Genomic DNA, 21,496 nt, shown 5'->3' with positions numbered 1-21,496 from the left:
CTAAGGAATTTGACACCCGGTGCTGGTTATTTACAGAGCGCCCCCCAACAACCAATTTTTTGGGGGATGGGAGGGTTGACGGGTTGGGGAACCGAGCATGTTGCTGCAAATTTTTGGGAGATTTGGGGGGAAAAGGCGTCATCAGGATGTGGACGGAACTGTTATGAAACTCTGTACACTGTACAGCGCTGCAGAAGATGTCAGTGCTATATAAATACACAATAATAATATGGTAGGACATTATACTATGACTATGGTAGGATTAGAGTGTAAGATCCTCTGAGGACAGTCAGAAAAGGGGGACATACGAAAGAGGGGGGTGCATAGGAGGTGGGGAGGGGGATAAAGAGCTAGAGGCACAAGACAGAAAGCCTGGTGGGAGAGGAGAAATGGCAGAGAGACCTCTCACTAGGACTGCAGACATTACTAGTGCTGTTTGGCAGAGACATGCTGTTAAAAGAAGCCATTAAAATCTGAAAAGAGGAAAGAGTCATTGGGGAAGACAACAGGGTGAGAGGGGGAGCTAGGAAAATAGAAAAGATTAACTGCAATCAAGCTAATCTAAATTGCCTGGAGTTTGCTTCTCTGCTCACTACAGACATCAGCTGTCAGCACCTGCATCACTGGCTTCTGCAACAGCAGCCTGCCCTGCATTGTTGATTAATTACTCTGATCAGGATAAATAATCAATAGTCCAGGGCACTCTGGTATTACAGCAGCCAGTGCACATGGCCAGTAATGCCAGGCAACTTCTGAAGCACTAAACACATCCTGCCACCTCTCCCTGCTAATGTCCCAGCTGCAGCACAGCAATCATTCTCTCTACTCACCCTGCTGCTCTGCTCAATCACTCACTGCAGAGTGTGTAGAGTGTGAGGAGGCACATTGCCCACGTGACAGGAAGGGGGAGGGGTGCTACATCTAGTGCAGGAAGTAGTACAGTCCCCTGCACTGCCTGCTGCTATTTTCCTGAATGTTGCCCAAACTATGAGAAAAGGTCCCAGGTGGAAGAACACAGTGGCTGAGCACCACAGCGGCAGCCCTAGCCATGGCTACACCTGGTGCTGTGAGCACCTGCAGCCTTATGGTAAGTGCGCCATGGCTTATGCCTTATTCACTAAAGAGGAACTTCAACCCAGAATTAAACTTCACCCCATCAGTAGCTGATAACCCCTTCCCCATGATAAATATATACCTTTTCTCTAATAGATCCTTCATCAGGGAGGTCTGTGTGGCTGAAATTGTGGTGAAACCCCTCCCACAGTGTGATGTCATGGCCATGGTCCTGCCAGTTTGCGGTCTGTGAACCTCGTTGCACTGTGGGAAATAATGGCTTTTTTTCAGTTGCCAAGCAAGGAGTATCTCCCTCTGTGCATACGTTAGAAATAATCTAAATCAGGGAGAGGAAAGATTTTAGTATGGGGAAACTTTGACTTAATCTATAAATTAATATTGTAAAACATAAGCAATTGTATTTTCATTGCAGTTCCTGTTTAGTCAGCACTTAGCAATAAAAGTGTACCAGAAATAGGACTCCCGCCATAAAATATACATACCTGGGGCTTCCTCCAGCCCCCTCCAGACTGATCTCTCCCACGGCACCCTCTTCCCCCTCTCTGTTCGCCCGCAACTGGCCCCGAAAAATCCTCCAGTCTGGGCCAGTAGGTGCAGGCACAGTCCGACCAGGCGCACTCCCCTGTCTCGCTCCTGTCGCCAGGAACATTCTGCGTGCAGGCGCAAAATGCTCAAGGCAGTGTGAATGCAGCAGGAGCGCACATTCGGCCGGGCTGCAACTGCGCAGTTGGCCCCGGACTGGAGGACTTTCTGGGGCCAATTACGGAGAAACGAGAGCGAGAAGAGGACTCCGTGAGAGTGATTAGGCCGGAGGGGGCTGAAGGAAGCCCCAGGTATGTACATTTTATGGCAGGGGCCATTTCCTGCATCTTAGGTTCCCTTTAAGACTAAAACTACTAAAAAGAAGCTAAAAAGGTAATGAAGAACTTGCTTTGCGTAATTTCTTCTTTGGCAGAACATTTTATTAGTAAGGATTGAGGTGTTCCCAGTCTGGCCACCGGCCAAGCAGGAAGTGACACGCGCGTGCAGCATGCTTGCCGTCACTTCCTGTTTTTCGGGTATGCAGAAGTGTATTGTTTAAATACACTTCTGTGCATGTGTCGCGTCAGTAATTTTTTAACCATCCACGCGTCGCCATAGACTAACATGACTTCCGGGCTGATGCATATTGCCGCAACTTGACACAGCAGCGAAGCATTAAAGTAGTTCTAGACCTGCGTCAGGGATGCAGCAAAAAGGTCATTTCCATCGCGTTGCGCTGTAACGTCGTAGTATGCAGGTCTTTCATTGCACGGCGGTGGATTGCGGTGAAAATACCATACCGCCCCGGTGCGAAAGGGCCCTGAAAATAGCTCTTTGGAGAAAATTCAAGAGAAATGTTAATAGAATATGGGCCCAATGCACTGAATTTCGGGAAAGTTGGCTTGCACAGGGATCGGGGGGTACTTGTGCAGCGCATGCGCAGTATTTCAGCACACGCACACCGTCACATAGAGCACATGTGATGAGACGTGCAGCCAGTACAGGAGAGGGAGTCAAAGCATTATTTTCTTAAACTGTAAAATGAACAGGGAGCGCAGACACAGGGGAACCTGAAATACTGCGCATGCGCCACACAAGTACCTCTGATTCAAAGGTCAATAACTGAATCTAGCTGCAGCCGCTACCAGACTAAATTACGGACAAACAGATCGCCTTGGGAGAGACCAGACACATAGGTAAGTGTCTGAAAACATGCCTGCACCTCTGTATGGGCTCAGCTTCCTCTCTTTATTATGCCTCTTGCACCTTAAAGTGTACCTAAAGGAAATTGAAACAAAAGGATTATTATTATTATTTATTGTATTTATAAAGCACCAACATATTACGCAGCGGTGGACATTAGTTTAGGTTACAGACAATATTTAGGGGTGACATACAGCAATATGACAATACAGGAATACAAGAAAGACCAGATCACACAGCACAGTATGAGTACAAGGTAATGCTTAGTCAGTGACTGGATGGAGCATGGAGATTAGGCAAGTTAGGTTCACTCAGATGCATAGCATGGGTGCACAGTAATGGAGGTGCATGATCAGGTAGGACACAAAAGGAGGAGGACCCTGCCCAAAGGCTTACAATCTAGAGGGAGAGGAGACACGAAAGGTAGGGGACCAGAGTTCAGCTGCGGGATTAGAGCAATTGTGAGGAGTGGTAGGCCAGAGTGAAAAGGTGAGTTTTGAGGGCCTTCTTGAAGGTGTTGAAGGAGGGGGCTGCCCTAATGGGTGGAGGTAGGGAGTTCCATAGTGTTGGAGCAGCTCTTGAGAAGTCCTGGAGGCGTGCATGGGACTGGGTGATGCGGGGGGCGGTTAGGCGAAGTTCATTGGAAGAGCGGAGTGAGCGGCGTGTACCTCTGAGTAAGATCAGAAATGCAGGTTGGACAGGTTTTGTGGACAGATTTGTAGGTCAGACACAGTATCTTGAATCTGATTCTAGACTGGATAGGAAGCCAGTGGAGGAATTCTAGGAGGGGATCTGCCGTGGTGGAGCGATGGGAGCAGTGGATAATTCTGGCTGCTGCATTCATGATGGACTGCAGTGGGGCTACTCGAGACATAGGGAGACCAGACAGAAGGGCATTACAGTAGTCAAGGCGGGAAAATATGAGGGCATGGATGAGGAGTTTGGTGGTGGCAGAGGTCAGGAAAGGGTGAATCTTACAGATGTTACGAAGGTGCAAGTTGCAGGACTTTGTGAGGTTTTGGATGTGGGGAGTGAAGGAGAGTGCAGAGTCCAGGGTGACACCCAGACAGCGGGCTTGAGAGGTAGGGCGAATGGTAGTGTGGTTAACAGTGACATGCACATTTGGGAGGTTCAGGGATAGCTGGGGTGGGAAGATCATAAATTCTGTTTTGTCTAGATTTAGTTTCAGGAACCTAGCGGACATCCAGGAGGAGATGGCTGATAGGCAGGAGGAGATCTTGTCCATGGTAGTGGTGGATATGTCAGGGGTGTGGAGGTAGATTTGGGTGTCATCTGCATAAAGATGATAGTTAAAACCCATGGAGGAGATAACCTTGCCAATGGAGGATGTGTATAGGGAGAACAGTAGGGGGGCAAGGACCGAGCCATGGGGGACTCCCACCGAGAGGTGGTTGGGGGTGGATGAGGACTCATTGAAGGAGGTCATGAATGAACAGTTGGAGAGGTAGGATGAAAACCAGGTCAGGGCGAGATCGTGAATGCCCATGGACTGGAGGGACTGGAGGAGTAGGGGATGATCTACTGTGTCAAAAGCTGCTGTAAGGTCAAGGAGGAGGAGAATGGAGTATTTACATGGGGCTTCCTCTAGCCCCGTGGTCTGTTAGCTCTCTCGCCATCCTCCTGGCCCCCTCAGTTGTGCCACTCTAAGCCGTAAGGTCCCAGACTGAGCCAGTCCCTGGACTACTGCGGATATGCAGTCCCGGGCCATGTGCATCCTCCAATCACACTCCTGCCACCAGGAGCATTCTGTGCATGTGCCGTTAGTTAAAACAGTAACTGCGTTTGCACAGAATGCTCCCAGCAACGGAAGCTTGATCACAGGTTTGCATGGCCAGTACCGCGCAGTGGCTCACCACCCGGCTGGATCATGGACTCCACAATGGCAGAATGGAGGGGGCCAGATTGACATGGAGGACGCTGCCGGACTACAGGGAACTGGAGGAAGCCCCATGTAAGTATAAATCGTTTTGTTACCATCGTCTATGGTTTACTTTAAGGACCAGAGCCTTTTTTCAACCTGAGGTGAAAATCAACTCATGAGATAAACAACTGTATTTATCCTCCTACTCCTAAAAATGACCTATTTTTACCTGTCCCATAACTTTATTTTATATTTAAACATTTACAAAGTAGATTGAATTTTTTGTTATCTCCGCTCAGTGGCAGGCTATTAAGTGTCCCTAAATAAGAAAACATGACATAAATTGTTGACCTTTTTTTTTCTCTCTCTCCCCTGCCCTCGTAAGTTTTATGCTTCCAGGAAAACTTTTATGGCTGTAATCTGCTTATTAGTGATGTTTACTATATTCCCGACAATATACCAACAAGACAGTAGCTGTCACTTGCATGACTGAAAATTAACTCTTTCAGGCAGCAAAATAAACAAGTAAAACAGCCTGGTTATTAATATGTTTTGCGCTGTACATACACATGTTTATCTCATCATGTCACTCATTGCCTCAGGTACGCTTTCAATTCTTTTCCTCTGATCGCTGCGATTGGCTGATAGTAATCACTCCTGACCGGTACATATCACTAGACAGCTGAGTTTAGCGGCGATTGTAGAGCGATCATGGCAGGAACGTGCTGTGCTGGGCTACAGAAATCTACGTCCAGAGACGAGAGACTATAATAGCTTACATCTGCAAAGGGTTAAACACGAATTACTTTTGGAATTTACACCTTTTTATTTTTTCCTCCTTCAAAACTTATCATCAGCAACTAAACCTCCAAACACTGCCCAGACCGTTTTTATTTCAGTCTGCATTCAGTCTAATGTCTGTGGATTAGTCAGAACTAATTACAATTTAAGTATTCTAAGGTTGTTATCAATCTTTTACTATTATTCCACTTGGAATATTATTTGTGAATTATAAGCCTTGATGCAATTAAAGCAGAATTTGTTGCTTCCTCTTGGAGGTTCCTTCCTCCGTGGGAGCCTTTAGGGTAGTACTAATTGGGTCATATTAGAATACTTGGCTTGTTTAAACTGAATTTCAGTACAATTTTATACCAATTCTTCAATTAAGGCCTACTGTACACAGAGCTCTCCCCATCTACTGCATATTAAAGCCAGGAAAATGTTTTCATAATTTACTGTATGTGACACTGATAAGTGCAGGCTGGAAGGAGGAGGCATGGCAGCACAGGACACTGATAGGTGCAGGCTGGGAGGAGGAGACATGGCAGCACAGGGCACTGATAGGTGCAGGCTGGAAGGAGGGGGCATGGCAGCACAGGACACTAAAAGGTGCAGGCTGGAAGGAGGGGGCATGGCAGCACAGGACACTGATAGGAGCAGGCTGGATGGAGGAGGAATGGCAGCACAGGACACTAAAAGGTTCAGGCTGGAAGGAGGGGGCATGGCAGCACAGGACACTGATAGGTGCAGGCTGGAAGGAGGAGGCATGGCAGCACAGGACACTGATAGGTTCAGGCTGGAAGGAGGAGGCATGGCAGCACAGGACACTAAAATGTGCAGGCTGGAAGGAGGGGGCATGGCAGCACAGGACACTGATAGGTGCAGGCTGGAAGGAGGAGGCATGGCAGCACAGGACACTGATAGGTGAAGGCTGGAAGGAGGAGGCATGGCAGCACAGGACACTAAAAGGTGCAGGCTGGAAGGAGGAGGCATGGCAGCACAGGACACTGATAGGTGCAGGCTGGAAGGAGGAGGCATGGCAGCACAGGACACTGTTAGGTGCAGGCTGGAGGGAGGAGGCATGGCAGCACAGGACACTGATAGGTGCAGGCTGGAAGGAGGAGGCATGGCAGCACAGGGCACTGATAGGTGCAGGATGGAAGGAGGAGGCATGGCAGCACTGGACACTGATAGGTGCAGGCCGGAAGGAGGAAGCATAGCAGCACAGGACACTGATAGGTGCAGGATGGAAGGAGGAGGCATGGCAACACAGGACACTGATAGGTGCAGGATGGAAGGAGGAGACATGGCAGCACAGGACACTGATAGGTGCAGGATGGAGGGAGGAGGCATGGCAGCACAGGCCACTGATAGGTGCAGGCTGGAAAGAGGAGGCATGGCGGCACAGGACACTGATAGGTGCCGGCTGGAAGGAGGAGGCATGGCAGCACAGGGCACTAAAAGGTGCAGGCTGGAAGGAGGAGGCATGGCAGCACAGGACACTGATAGGTGCAGGCTGGAAGGAGGAGGCATGGCAGCACAGGACACTGATAGGTGAAGGCTGGAAGGAGGAGGCATGGCAGCACAGGACACTAAAGGGTGCAGGCTGGAAGAAGGGGGCATGGCAGCACAGGACACTGATAGGTGCAGGCTGGAAGGAGGGGGCATGGCAGCACAGGACACAGTTAGGTGCAAGCTGGAAGGAGGAGGCATGACAGCACAGGACATTGATAGCTGCAGGATTGAAGGAGGAGGCATGGCAGCACAGGACACTGATAGGTGCAGGCTGGAAGGAGGAGGCATGGCAGCACAGGACACTAATAGGGGCAGGATGGAAGGAGGAGACATGGCAGCACAGAACACTGATAGCTGCAGGCTGGAAGGAGGAGGCATGGCAGCACAGGACACTGATAGGTGCCGGCTGGGAGGAGGAGGCATGGCAGCACAGGACACTGATAGGTGCAGGCTGGGAAGAGGAGGCATGGCAGCACAGGACACTGATAGGTGCAGGCTGGAAGGAGGAGACATGGCAGCACAGGACACTGATAGATGCAGGCTGGGAGGAGGAGGCATGGCAGCACAGGACACTGATAGGTGCAGGATGGAAGGAGGAGACATGGCAGCACAGAACACTGATAGGTGCAGGCTGGAAGGAGGGGACATGGCAGCACAGGAACACTGATAGGTGCAGGATGGAAGGAGGAGGCATGGCAGCACTGGACACTGCTAGGTGCAGGCCGGAAGGAGGAAGCATGGCAGCACAGGACACTGATAGGTGGCGGCTGGGAGGAGGAGGCATGGCAGAACAGGACACTGATAGGTGCAGGCTGGAAGGAGGAGACATGGCAGCACAGGACACTGATGGGTGCAGGCTGGGAGGAGGAGGCATGGCAGCACAGGAACACTGATAGGTGCAGGATGGAAGGAGGAGGCATGGCAGCACTGGACACTGATAGGTGCAGGCCGGAAGGAGGAAGCATGGCAGCACAGGACACTGATAGGTGGCGGCTGGGAGGAGGAGGCATGGCAGAACAGGACACTGATAGGTGCAGGCTGGAAGGAGGAGGCATGGCAGCACAGGACACTGATAGGTGAAGGCTGGAAGGAGGAGGCATGGCAGCACAGGACACTAAAGGGTGCAGGCTGGAAGGAGGGGGCATGGCAGCACAGGACACTGTTAGGTGCAGGCTGGAGGGAGGAGGCATGGCAGCACAGGACACTGATAGGTGCAGGCTGGAAGGAGGAGGCATGGCAGCACAGGGCACTGATAGGTGCAGGATGGAAGGAGGAGGCATGGCAGCACTGGACACTGATAGGTGCAGGCCGGAAGGAGGAAGCATGGCAGCACAGGACACTGATAGGTGCAGGATGGAAGGAGGAGGCATGGCAACACAGGACACTGATAGGTGCAGGATGGAAGGAGGAGACATGGCAGCACAGGACACTGATAGGTGCAGGATGGAGAGAGAAGGCATGGCAGCACAGGCCACTGATAGGTGAAGGCTGGAAGGAGGAGGCATGACAGCACAGGACACTAAAAGGTGCAGGCTGGAAGGAGGGGGCATGGCAGCACAGGACACTGATAGGTGAAGGCTGGAAAGAGGAGGCATGGCAGCACAGGACACTGATAGGTGCAGGCTGGAAAGAGGAGGCATGGCGGCACAGGACACTGATAGGTGCCGGCTGGAAGGAGGAGGCATGGCAGCACAGGGCACTAAAAGGTGCAGGCTGGAAGGAGGAGGCATGGCAGCACAGGACACTGATAGGTGCAGGCTGGAAGAAGGGGGCATGGCAGCACAGGACACTGATAGGTGCAGGCTGGAAGGAGGGGGCATGGCAGCACAGGACACAGTTAGGTGCAAGCTGGAAGGAGGAGGCATGACAGCACAGGACATTGATAGCTGCAGGATTGAAGGAGGAGGCATGGCAGCACAGGACACTGATAGGTGCAGGCTGGGAAGAGGAGGCATGGCAGCACAGGACACTAATAGGGGCAGGATGGAAGGAGGAGACATGGCAGCACAGAACACTGATAGCTGCAGGCTGGAAGGAGGAGGCATGGCAGCACAGGACACTGATAGGTGCCGGCTGGGAGGAGGAGGCATGGCAGCACAGGACACTGATAGGTGCAGGCTGGGAAGAGGAGGCATGGCAGCACAGGACACTGATAGGTGCAGGCTGGAAGGAGGAGACATGGCAGCACAGGACACTGATAGATGCAGGCTGGGAGGAGGAGGCATGGCAGCACAGGACACTGATAGGTGCAGGATGGAAGGAGGAGACATGGCAGCACAGAACACTGATAGGTGCAGGCTGGAAGGAGGGGACATGGCAGCACAGGAACACTGATAGGTGCAGGATGGAAGGAGGAGGCATGGCAGCACTGGACACTGCTAGGTGCAGGCCGGAAGGAGGAAGCATGGCAGCACAGGACACTGATAGGTGGCGGCTGGGAGGAGGAGGCATGGCAGAACAGGACACTGATAGGTGCAGGCTGGAAGGAGGAGACATGGCAGCACAGGACACTGATGGGTGCAGGCTGGGAGGAGGAGGCATGGCAGCACAGGAACACTGATAGGTGCAGGATGGAAGGAGGAGGCATGGCAGCACTGGACACTGATAGGTGCAGGCCGGAAGGAGGAAGCATGGCAGCACAGGACACTGATAGGTGGCGGCTGGGAGGAGGAGGCATGGCAGAACAGGACACTGATAGGTGCAGGCTGGAAGGAGGAGGCATGGCAGCACAGGACACTGATAGGTGAAGGCTGGAAGGAGGAGGCATGGCAGCACAGGACACTAAAGGGTGCAGGCTGGAAGGAGGGGGCATGGCAGCACAGGACACTGTTAGGTGCAGGCTGGAGGGAGGAGGCATGGCAGCACAGGACACTGATAGGTGCAGGCTGGAAGGAGGAGGCATGGCAGCACAGGGCACTGATAGGTGCAGGATGGAAGGAGGAGGCATGGCAGCACTGGACACTGATAGGTGCAGGCCGGAAGGAGGAAGCATGGCAGCACAGGACACTGATAGGTGCAGGATGGAAGGAGGAGGCATGGCAACACAGGACACTGATAGGTGCAGGATGGAAGGAGGAGACATGGCAGCACAGGACACTGATAGGTGCAGGATGGAGGGAGAAGGCATGGCAGCACAGGCCACTGATAGGTGAAGGCTGGAAGGAGGAGGCATGACAGCACAGGACACTAAAAGGTGCAGGCTGGAAGGAGGGGGCATGGCAGCACAGGACACTGATAGGTGAAGGCTGGAAAGAGGAGGCATGGCAGCACAGGACACTGATAGGTGCCGGCTGGAAGGAGGAGGCATGGCAACACAGGGCACTAAAAGGTGCAGGCTGGAAGGAGGAGGCATGGCAGCACAGGACACTGATAGGTGCAGGCTGGAAGGAGGAGGCATGGCAGCACAGGACACTGATAGGTGAAGGCTGGAAGGAGGAGGCATGGCAGCACAGGACACTAAAGGGTGCAGGCTGGAAGAAGGGGGCATGGCAGCACAGGACACTGATAGGTGCAGACTGGAAGGAGGGGGCATGGCAGCACAGGACACAGTTAGGTGCAGGCTGGAAGGAGGAGGCATGACAGCACAGGACACTGATAGCTGCAGGATTGAAGGAGGAGGCATGGCAGCACAGGACACTGATAGGTGCAGGCTGGAAGGAGGAGGCATGGCAGCACAGGACACTAATAGGGGCAGGATGGAAGGAGGACACATGGCAGCACAGAACACTGATAGCTGCAGGCTGGAAGGAGGAGGCATGGCAGCACAGGACACTGATAGGTGCCGGCTGGGAGGAGGAGGCATGTCAGCACAGGACACTGATAGGTGCAGGCTGGGAAGAGGAGGCATGGCAGCTCAGGACACTGATAGGTGCAGGCTGGAAGGAGGAGACATGGCAGCACAGGACACTGATAGGTGCAGGCTGGGAGGAGGAGGCATGGCAGCACAGGACACTGATAGGTGCAGGATGGAAGGAGGAGACATGGCAGCACAGAACACTGATAGGTGCAGGCTGGAAGGAGGGGACATGGCAGCACAGGAACACTGATAGGTGCAGGATGGAAGGAGGAGGCATGGCAGCACTGGACACTGCTAGGTGCAGGCCGGAAGGAGGAAGCATGGCAGCACAGGACACTGATAGGTGCAGGCTGGAAGGAGGGGGCATGGCAGCACAGGACACAGTTAGGTGCAAGCTGGAAGGAGGAGGCATGACAGCACAGGACACTGATAGCTGCAGGATTGAAGGAGGAGGCATGGCAGCACAGGACACTGATAGGTGCAGGCTGGGAGGAGGAGGCATGGCAGAACAGGACACTGATAGGTGCAGGCTGGAAGGAGGAGACATGGCAGCACAGGACACTGATGGGTGCAGGCTGGGAGGAGGAGGCATGGCAGCACAGGAACACTGATAGGTGCAGGATGGAAGGAGGAGGCATGGCAGCACTGGACACTGATAGGTGCAGGCCGGAAGGAGGAAGCATGGCAGCACAGGACACTGATAGGTGGCGGCTGGGAGGAGGAGGCATGGCAGAACAGGACACTGATAGATGCAGGCTGTAAGGAGGAGGCATGGCAGCACAGGGACACTGATAGATACAGGCTGGAAGAAGGAAGTATGGCAGCACAGGACACTGATAGGTGCCGGCTGGGAGGAGGAGGAATGGCAGAACAGAACACTAAGAGATGCAGGCTGGAAGGAGGAGGCATGGCAGCACAGAACACTGATAGGTGCAGGCTGGAAGGAGGAGGCATGGCAGCACAGGATACTGATAGGTGCAGACTGGAAGGAGGAGGCATGGCAGCACAGGACACTAATAGGTGCAGGCTGGAAGGGGAAGGCATGGCTGCACAGGACACTGATAGGTGCAGGCTGAGAGGAGGAGACATGGCAGCACAGAACACTGATAGGTGCAGGCTGGAGGGGGGAAGGCATGGCAGCACAGGACACTGATAGGTGCAGGCTGGGAGGAGGAGGCATGGCAGCACAGGACACTGATAGGTGCAGGCTGGGAGGAGGAGGCATGGCAGCACAGGACTCTGATGGGTGGAGGCTGGAAGGAGGAGGCATGGCAGCACAGAACACTGATAGGTGCAGGCTGGAAGGAGGAGGCATGGCAGCACAGGACACTGATAGGTATAGGTAGCCTGATGACCCCTCCCCCTCCCCTCTAGTATAAGAAGCCAGGTGGCCCTACCCTCTTTCCATTTAGATAGCCTGATGACCCCCCTCCTTTCATTATAGGTAGCCAAGTGACCCTCCCCCTCCCAGTATAGCCAGCTGCTTACCCACCCTTGATCCTGTGGTGCCCTAGGCCATGGCCTATGTGGCCTTGGCTTAAATCCAGCCATGGTAGGCACGTGCCTACAGTGCCTTATGGAAAATCCGGCCCTGATTCCACTGTAAGAACAATGCAGTATAAATGTTCTCGCTATAAGCAGTAGCAGGATCTGGATAATGTATAGCGTGTAGGTGTTGCTCTCAGCTGGGTGCTTGCTCGGTGTCACACTCTCTGCAATCACCCAGCTCTATTAGCATACATATTTTTAGTGTGACCCAGACGGATGCATTGTATAATGAAGGCAGTTGTTGGAAGTTGGCAAGCGGCAGCGGGATGAGTCAGAGCAGCAATCTCCGTACAGATCCAGCAAAGGATAAACGCTCCGAGCATTTGTCTGACTTCATTCCATTGAGATTCGGTGAAATAATGTGTTCAGCAAAGCTAAGTGATGTGAAGGAGGAGAAGACGAGGGGGATGCTGAGCTATGAGGTCCTGCATCAGTACAAATTAACTACCTAAGGACCGCCTAACGCCAATGGGCGAGATCAAGGGGGCAGCCCCAGCACCGCCTAACGCCAATGGGCGTGATCAAGGGGGCAGCCCCAGCACCGCCTAACGCCAAATGATGTCAAGTCCTGGGGCGGGGATTTGCAGGAGATTGCGCATGCCGATGCGCGCACATCCCCGCATGGATGACGGAACTCCGCTCCGCCATCAGTCTCCCAGTGGCGATCGACGCTAGGAGACTGTTAGACTGCGATCTACTGGGGACAGCCGTGTGACACAGCTGTCCCACTGGGGGTTTCAGGAGCGGTCCGCTGTTATAGGCTAACGTCTGACAAGGGGAGGGAATAGGGAGAGTTAGAAAAAAAAAACAAAAAACGGAAACTTAATAATAAAAAACATTTATTAAAAATAAACAAACAATCCTGGGGGTGATTTGACCCCACCAACAGAGAGCTCTGTTGGTGGGGAGAAAAGGAGGGGGGGTCACTTGTGTGCTGTGTTTGACGGCCCTGCAGCGAGGCCTTAAAGCTGCAGTGGCCCAATTGGTCATTAGGGGGCTTAACACCACGGTCCTCAAGAGGTTAAAACCCAACGGATATACAGCAAAGCCCCCGTTATCCAGGACTCAGCAAACCAGAAGTCTCAACTAACCGGCATGCCTGAGGGCCCTTTCACACCGGGGCGGTGCGACTTTCATACTTCTGCGGTACGGTGCAACGCAAGTGACGTTTTCACTTCATCCCTGACGCAGGTCTACGTTAACACTGCGGTGCTGCGTCGATCTGGGTAGGCCTGGAATGGACATGGATTTGTAAAAATTCACAGACGGGATGTCATTATGTGCATGCTCAGAAGCGTATTTTAACAATGCGCTTCCGTCCACTTCCCGCATACCCGAAGCAGGAAGTGACGTCAAGTGAACATCACGCGCGCATCATCTCCTGCATGCCCGCTGGCCAGACAGGGAACACCGCCCAATAGCTGAGTGAGAACATACAATGGGCTTGATTTACTAAGAGGTGCTAACCTACTTAGCACGTCTAAAGTCTTAAGGCGCGCTAACCAGGGTGCTAAGTAGGTTAGCACCAGTTTTCTCAATCAGATCGTGCGCTAAGTACCATAGGCTTTAGTGGGCACTTCGCGCGGAGCGCCCTGCACTCTGTGCAGTTCGAGCGCAAAACTTTGCGCGCGGTACTTTGCGCATGATCACTACTTCTCACATTTCAACTGAGTTTAGACGTGCTAAGGGCCAGTGCTAAAGTTAGCACCATTTTGTAAATCAAGCCCAATATCAGTTCCACGTTAGAACTCAAACTGAGCTGTCAGACTCTCTTAAAGGACCCCCGAAGCGAAAATAAACTAATGAAATAAACGATTGTATCTAGCTTCCTTCTCCTAAAAATGACTCTTTAAGATATTCCACAGTTTTATTTTATGTTTAAAACCACTTAAGGACCAGCTAACGCCCATAGGCGTCAGCAGGTCTTAAGTGGGTTACCATGGAAACGGCCGCTCGATCGAGCGTCCTTTCCATGTCAGTTCACGGAGGGTGTCTCCGTGAACAGCCGGAGAGCCGCCGATCGCGGCTCGCCGGCAAAATGTAAATACGCGGGGAAGAAATCCCCGCTGTTTACATCATACGGCGCTGCTGCGCAGCTGAAGCCTATCCTTCAATGCGCAGGACGGATATCCGTCCTGCGCAGCCCATGGAGGGAGAGGGAGGGACGGGAAGGCAGGGAGCGCCGAAAATGCTGCGGAGGGGGGCTTTGAAGAGCCCCCCCCCCGCAGATCACAAACAGCCGGCGGCGATCAGACCCCCCCCCCCCCAGCAGGACATCCCCCTAGTGGGGAAAAAAGGGGGGGAAGTCTGATCGCCAAGGCTCAATCCTGATCGGTGCTGCGGGCTGGAGAGCCCACGCAGCACCAATCACTGCAGAAAGCCCTGGTTCTTAAGTGATTAAATCTACTTTTTAAGTTTTAACTGTTTTATTGTTTTTGCTCAATGACACATTCATTGAAGCATGCCAGAGCTAAAATCTATGACCTATTGGCCTTTTTTATCTCTTTCCTGCTCTCAGAAGCCAATTTCTGCTAGGAAAGTGTTTTCTACTTGAAATTTCTTATCAGTGGGGGTCACACTGTAGTCACTTCCTGTCTGAATCAGGACTGAGTCAGCCACTTACATACCTGATATTTAACTCTTTCAGGCAGAGAAAGAAAAAAGGGAACACAGCATAGTTATTTGTGTGCTAGGCACTGTACATACACATGTCTATCTCATCATGTCACATGTCACCTTGGGTATCCTTTAATGACTTGAGCCCTCCATTCCTTCTTCTCTCCTTAAATCCCATATGGTGGGTAAGACTCAGTTCCCACTTGCGCCGGATCACGTTTGGCCAGCGCCCAGCGGCAGTGGACCACTGTGATCTGACTGTAGCCCGGGCAGTTGCATTACCACTATAGGATATATGGGGCTGCATGCGGAACACTTACCTTCATGGATCCCACCAGAGCCAGGACAAGGTCCTCCAGCACCCAAGGCTGAGACACCAAAGTGCGCCCCTCCATCCCTCCCACCCCAGCAGTCACACACTGATTGCTATTAGACTAAGAGGCACCCCAGGGCAATCTCTAGTTATCTGGCTTGTAGTCACTTCCACGTATCTCCTTTTCTTATTTCTTTCTGCTTCAAACACAATAGGGCGTACGTTAAAAAGGGGCGATGGGAAAAAAGGGCGCCGGGTTTTTAACGATAAACATGGATTACGTTTAAAAATGTATTTCGTTTAAAAGTAATGTTTTTAAACGTTATAAATCATTAAATAATGTGTATTAAATCGGCAATTGTAAAAAACGTTAATCTTTCGTTTAAATAATGTAACGCATAATAACGTTTAAAAAATTTTTTACTAAGTAACCCTCCCTGTACCTACCCCTAACCCCTAGCCCCCCCTGTTGATGCCTAAACCTAAGACCCCCCCTGTTGGTGCCTAAGTAACCCTCCCTGTACCTACCCCTAACCCCTAGACCCCCCCTGTTAGTGCCTAAACCTAAGACCCCCCTGTTGGTGCCTAAACCTAAGACCCCCCTGTTAGTGCCTAAACCTAAGACCCCCCTGTTGGTGCCTAAACCTAAGACCCCCCTGTTGGTGCCTAAACCTAAGACCCCCCTGTTGGTGCCTAAACCTAAGACCCCCCTGTTGGTGCCTAAACCTAAGACCCCCCTGTTGGTGCCTAAACCTAAGACCCCCCTGTTGGTGCCTAAACCTAAGACCCCCCTGTTGGTGCCTAAACCTAAGACCCCCCTGTTGGTGCCTAAACCTAAGACCCCCCTGTAATTTTTTTCGTTTAAAAATAATGTAAAAAAAAAAAGTAATGTTTTTCGTTTAAAAATAATGTTTGGGAAAAATATTGTACTGGTTTTCGTTTAAAAATAATATTTAAACATGTATAAATCATTAAATAATGTGGAATCATGAGAAACAGTAATAAAACATTAAGTCTCCGGGCGCCGCTTTTAAAACGTTAGTTTTCTCCGGCGCCCTTTTTTCCTACCGGGCGCCCATTAAACGATATTTATTATAGAAGTGAATGGCGGCGCCCGATTTGTCCACTAGCCTCAGGCGCCCGAATTTACTGTTTCCCACAATAGGGGCATGATAGCTGAGTTAGTTGTGCGCCTCCTCCTACACTGCGCCCGGAGGCTGGAGCCTCTCTCACCTCTGCCTCGGCCCGGCCCCGGATCCCATGCATCCATTGTAGGCTGACAAGTGTGAACAGCTCCTATACATAAAATAGGAGCCATTCACTGTCAGTTTTGTGATGAGCGGAGAACGGACAAAAAATGGCCACTCTCAGCTCAAGTAAGAACACAGCCTGATAGGTTACACTTTTCTTATCAGCTAATTGATGCCTTTTAATAGCTGAGCAACAGGTCTCTGATTACAGCAGTGCAGAGAGGGAGATGAACGCTGCTCTGCTACTTCACTTACGGGGAGACTCACTGCTCTAACAGGAAATACAATAATTTGTCAGCTTGAGAGAAAACACACACACACACATATACACAAGTTACTACAAACCGGCGTGTCCTCCTGCAAACAAGTGATCCCTGGTCAGGGTGTTGGAGAGAATGATACTGGGAGAGGGGGGCAGTTGATGGCAGCGGGCTTTGGGCGCTGTAAAGTACACAGGGCCGGCGCTACCATAGAGGCAAAGGAGGCAGCTGCCCCAGGGCCCCAGAGCTTGTAGGGGCCCCCTGTGGCTACAAGAGGGGAAAAAAAAATTCAAATCGGCCTTATAGTTTTTGAGAAAATCGATTTTAAAGTTTCAAAGGAAAAAAAAACACATTTAAAAACCTGCGGAATTTAATGGTTAATAGCAAATCCACCTTAAATGCTAGAAACCCTAAATTTGCAGGATACGTTAAGGAGATCATTAGGAATAAGAGGAAAAAACAATTTTTCAAAAAGATCTTATAGTTTTTGAGAAAATCGATTTTAAAGTTTCGAAGGAAAAAAGTATACTTATAAATGCGGTAAATGTCACTTTTAGTAGCAAACCTAATGGTAGTGTAATTTTACATGCATCAAACGAAAGCGCAATACATTTCCTGACGGGGTTTCCAGGGGGTCCATACGCAGCAGCAGCGCTTTGGCCAGGGATCGCTATACAGCCGCAATATGGCTGTATGAAGATCCCTGGCATTTTTTCCTATTTTCCCATTTTTTTTATGTTTAGAGTGTGGGAATTTAAAAAAAAAAAATTATGTGGGGTCCCCCCTCCTGAAACTTTTTAACCCCTTGTCCCCCATGCAGGCTGGGATAGCCAGAATGTGGAGCTCTGACCGATTGGGGCTTCACACCCTGACTATACCAGCTGCAAAAAAGGTCCCTGGCAGATAGCTGATGACATAGCTCCCAACTGTCCCTCTTTTGGAGGGACAGTCGCTGTTTGGGAGTCCTGTCCCTCTGTCCCTCTTTCCTCCTCATTTGTCCCTCTTTCAGGACTCTGTCATTCTTTCTAGGTAAATATAAGTATTTCTCTACTGAAAAATGTGTTTGCCTCTAAACTTTATTCCCATCCTTTAAATTAATATATTTCTTATTTTCAAATGTTAATATGAAGGAAAATGAACCAGGATAGAAAGGACCAGTGTGGTTGGAATTATAAAACTACATATTTTTCTTATAAAATCTTTATGGTACGCGTGACTAGGACAATGCCTAGGGCGTGATCAGGGGTGTGGAAGGGGTGTGGCTTAAGTGTCCCTCTTTCTCATCTCAAAAAGTTGGGAGGTATGGCTGATGGCATAGTATAACAATATGGAACTGCAGCAACATATAGTGCAAAGCAGTAAATTATTCAGGATACCCATTGTTACAGTAATTTTTCTGGTTTCAGAAACACTTCCTATATCAATATATTGTTGAATAGTGGTATGTAGAACCGTCCTCCCACTGATGCTTAGCCTAGGCTGTTTATTATGCAAAATCTCCCCCCCCCCCCCCCTGAGAATTATGGGGGACTAGAGATCATTTTCACTGGCTTTAAATCTCTCAGTGGATAAACATTTGGTATAGATCACCTGCCAGACAGTAGTAAAGATGTCAATGTCTGTGATTAATGTCAGAATGTAAATCAGGTTGAGGAAAGATTTTATAATGGTTGAACACTTACTAAAAACTTTTTAAAGATTAGTTTTAACAAAAAAAAAAAAAAGAAATTGTATTTATTATTTTATTTTGACCACATTTCCTCTTTCATCCGGCACATGAAAAGTCCTGTCTGATACTTCCGCCTGCTGTAAAGTTTTTTCGGGAACGAGATGAACTTTAACAAACAGTTGCCGACAATCACACAGAAGAGGTCTCAGATATTGTGTGTCTTTTCAGAGTGAGACAGAGCTGTCATTTCATACCCCGTGGTTGGATTGTGTCAGAGACGTCAGATACAGACAAGCGAGTCTTTTCAAACCGCCGCTCCGCCGATTCACACCTGCCGAGCGTTCGAACGTCTGCAGAGATTCTCAAGTCATTAAAGCCCATCTGCGGGCTGCGTTCTAAATATACCATCCCGTAGTTTAGTGAGCGGAGCGCCCAAGTGTTACCCCGCTGGGGAAAAGGAGGATACTGCAGATAGCAGAGGAAAAAATGGCTTAAAAACCAGGACAGATATAGAAGAACAAGGCCAGGAGAAGGAGTTAACAGCAGGTTATGTGTGTGTGTGTGTGTGTGGGGGGGGGGGGGGGGGAGCACAACCTGCAGCTCTAAGGCCTTGTTCACATCATAATTCTCCAACGCGCACGCTTGTGTTTTGCATTTTTTTGCGCTATTTTTTTTTTTTTTTTGCTTACCTTCTAAGCGCTTTTGCAGAGCGATTGTTTTTTTTTTTTTTTAAAGAGACTCTGTAACAAAATTTTGAGCCTTATTTCTTTTATCCTATAAGTTCCTATACCTGTTCTAATGTGCTCTGTCTTACTGCAGCCTTTTCTAGTTGCACTGTCTCTGTAATAAATCTTATCTCCATTCCTCTGTCGTGTCTGTCGGGCTCAGGCTGAAATGTGTGGAATGTGCAGCACTGCTTGTCATTGGCAGAAGCTATACACACCCTCTCCAAGCTCTGCATGAGTCACACACTGAGTTGTTCTCACTCTGGTTAGAAGCCATGTTTTTTGTTTGTAAACCCTGCATAAAAATGGCAATTACAAGCCAGGATTGCAGCAGGGAGTGGCAGAAACAGCACAGAGGGACCCAGGAGAACATAATGAATAGAATGGTATGCTTTTTATTGTAAGAAATTTACAGTACAGATTCTCTTTAACATCCTGACATCAGTCAGGAAGTGAACTCTTTCACCCAGAAGTGAATAAATACAATGCTATACAAAGCGCTTTTTCAAGGGCTTTGCAATCTCCCTATACCAGGCTTTCTCAACCAGGGTTCCTTGAGGACTCTGCAGGGGTCCCTTGGCATTTTACCCCATCGTGGGGGAAGTATAGTAGAGCACACTATAATAGGTGGTACTGTACTGAAGCACTAAATTGAGGGGTCAGCAGACAGTATAATGAGTGGCAGTGTAATAGGAGGTAGTGAAATTAACAGCCTAACCTACTTTTAAAGACCACGCCTGCTGAAAAATACATGCAGGGGTTCCGCAAGATCAAACAATTGTTTGCAGGGGTTCCTTGAGATCCAAAAGTTATTTGCAGGGTTCCTCCAGAGTAAAAAGGTTGAGAAAGGCTGCCCTATACCCAGGGCCGGATATCTACTCTTTACCGCCCAAGGCCACTGTCACCAGGGGAGGACTGGCCCAGGGGGACGGGGGGCAATTGCCCCCCGGGCTGCCCGAATCTTAAGTAATTAGGGCTGGCCGCTGCTATACGCAGCGGCCGCAGACATACCACAGGTGACAGGTTCGCAGTGGGGATCGCAACCTCGCGCGATATTTCCCGGCAAGTTGAAGTATCCAATCAAAGAAGGGGCTGAGGCGGCCGGCCGTGGTGTGCCCTTGTGCGTGGCTGCGCCTGCGGTGGATGTGAGCGGCACAAGGACACAAATAGCTTAGGTCCTCTCCGGCCAGGTGGGTTGAAACTGCTTGACTCCGCACCCCCCCTGGAGCCATTGCCGCCCGCAACGTGCTGCTGTGCCTGCGGTGTCATCGGAGTGAGCTGTCTCACTCTTCAGCTTTCTGTGCTGGGGGGGCTGGGGGCCTGGAGCTGTGGCTACGAGTGGCTGGCTGAAGGAGTCGGACACAGTCCTCCCCTGTGCTGCTGTGCCTGAGGTGTCGTCGGAGTGAGCTGTCTCACTCTTCAGCTTTCTGTGCTGGGGGGGCTGGGGGCCTGGAGCTGCGGCTACGAGTGGCTGGCTGGCTGTCCTGGCTGGAGGAGTCGGACACTCTTGGGGCTGGGAGTTGGAGATGCCACCTATAGCTGCTTGCTGCTGTGGAGGAGGAGGAGGTGTAGGACTGAGGAGACAGGAGGATAGAGGAGGTCGGGTCCAGGTTGCCAGAGGAGAAGGTGTTTTTTATAAATTTTGTTTCTGTACTTCTTCTCCCTTCTTGTCACTGAGTTACTCACACTTTGCTGCCTGCCTGCTACTGCTGTCAAATTCAATTCTCTGCCCAGGCCAGTGCCCTCTGAGTTTTTTTGTGTGTGATAATCATCCCCATTCTGACCCTGGCCTGAGGGGAAATGTTTTTTCTTCTTGTGGTGTGATTGGCGGCAGGGGAGGGGGGAGGCAGGCAGTTAGGCACTGTCAAACAGGTAGTTGGAGGGGGGGGGGAGTAGGTGTCAGACAAGTAGTTTGTATGGTGGGTGGGCAGGAGTGGGGTTAGGCATCACCAGGTAGGTAGGTTTGTGTGTGTGTGTGTGTGTGTGTGTGTGTGTGTGGGGGGGGGGTTGTTTAAAGGAGTTATCAGGCATTTTTAATGAAATAAATGCTACTTACCCGGGGCTTCCTCCAGCCCCACGCTCCCAGCATGTCCCTCGCCGCAGCTCTGCAGTCAGCCATTCGCTGCCGCTGCCTCCCAGTCCTTGGCGATAGCACCAGTCCGACCTGGATGTCGGCCTGTACTGCGCCTGTGCGAGCAGCACTGTCAATCACCGCCACTTGGACCGGAGTGTACTGCGCAGGCGCAGTAGTTCTGCGTCTGCAGAGTACGCTCTGGTCCATGTGGCGGTGATTGACAGCGCCGCTTGCACAAGCGCAGTTGGCCTGACGTCATCGCCGGGGGC

General features: G+C 50.9%; 1 protein-coding gene across 1 annotated transcript in view; it reads left to right on the top strand.

Annotated features, from left to right (window-relative positions):
• Window positions 1-21,496, top strand: part of FAM135B (family with sequence similarity 135 member B) — a 222,943-nt gene that overhangs the window by 9,653 nt on the left and 191,794 nt on the right. The window lies entirely within an intron of this gene.

This window comes from Hyperolius riggenbachi, chromosome 5 (assembly GCF_040937935.1).
Source record: "Hyperolius riggenbachi isolate aHypRig1 chromosome 5, aHypRig1.pri, whole genome shotgun sequence".
Lineage (NCBI taxonomy): Eukaryota > Metazoa > Chordata > Amphibia > Anura > Hyperoliidae > Hyperolius > Hyperolius riggenbachi.
This window is presented reverse-complemented; position numbering and strand designations above follow the sequence as displayed.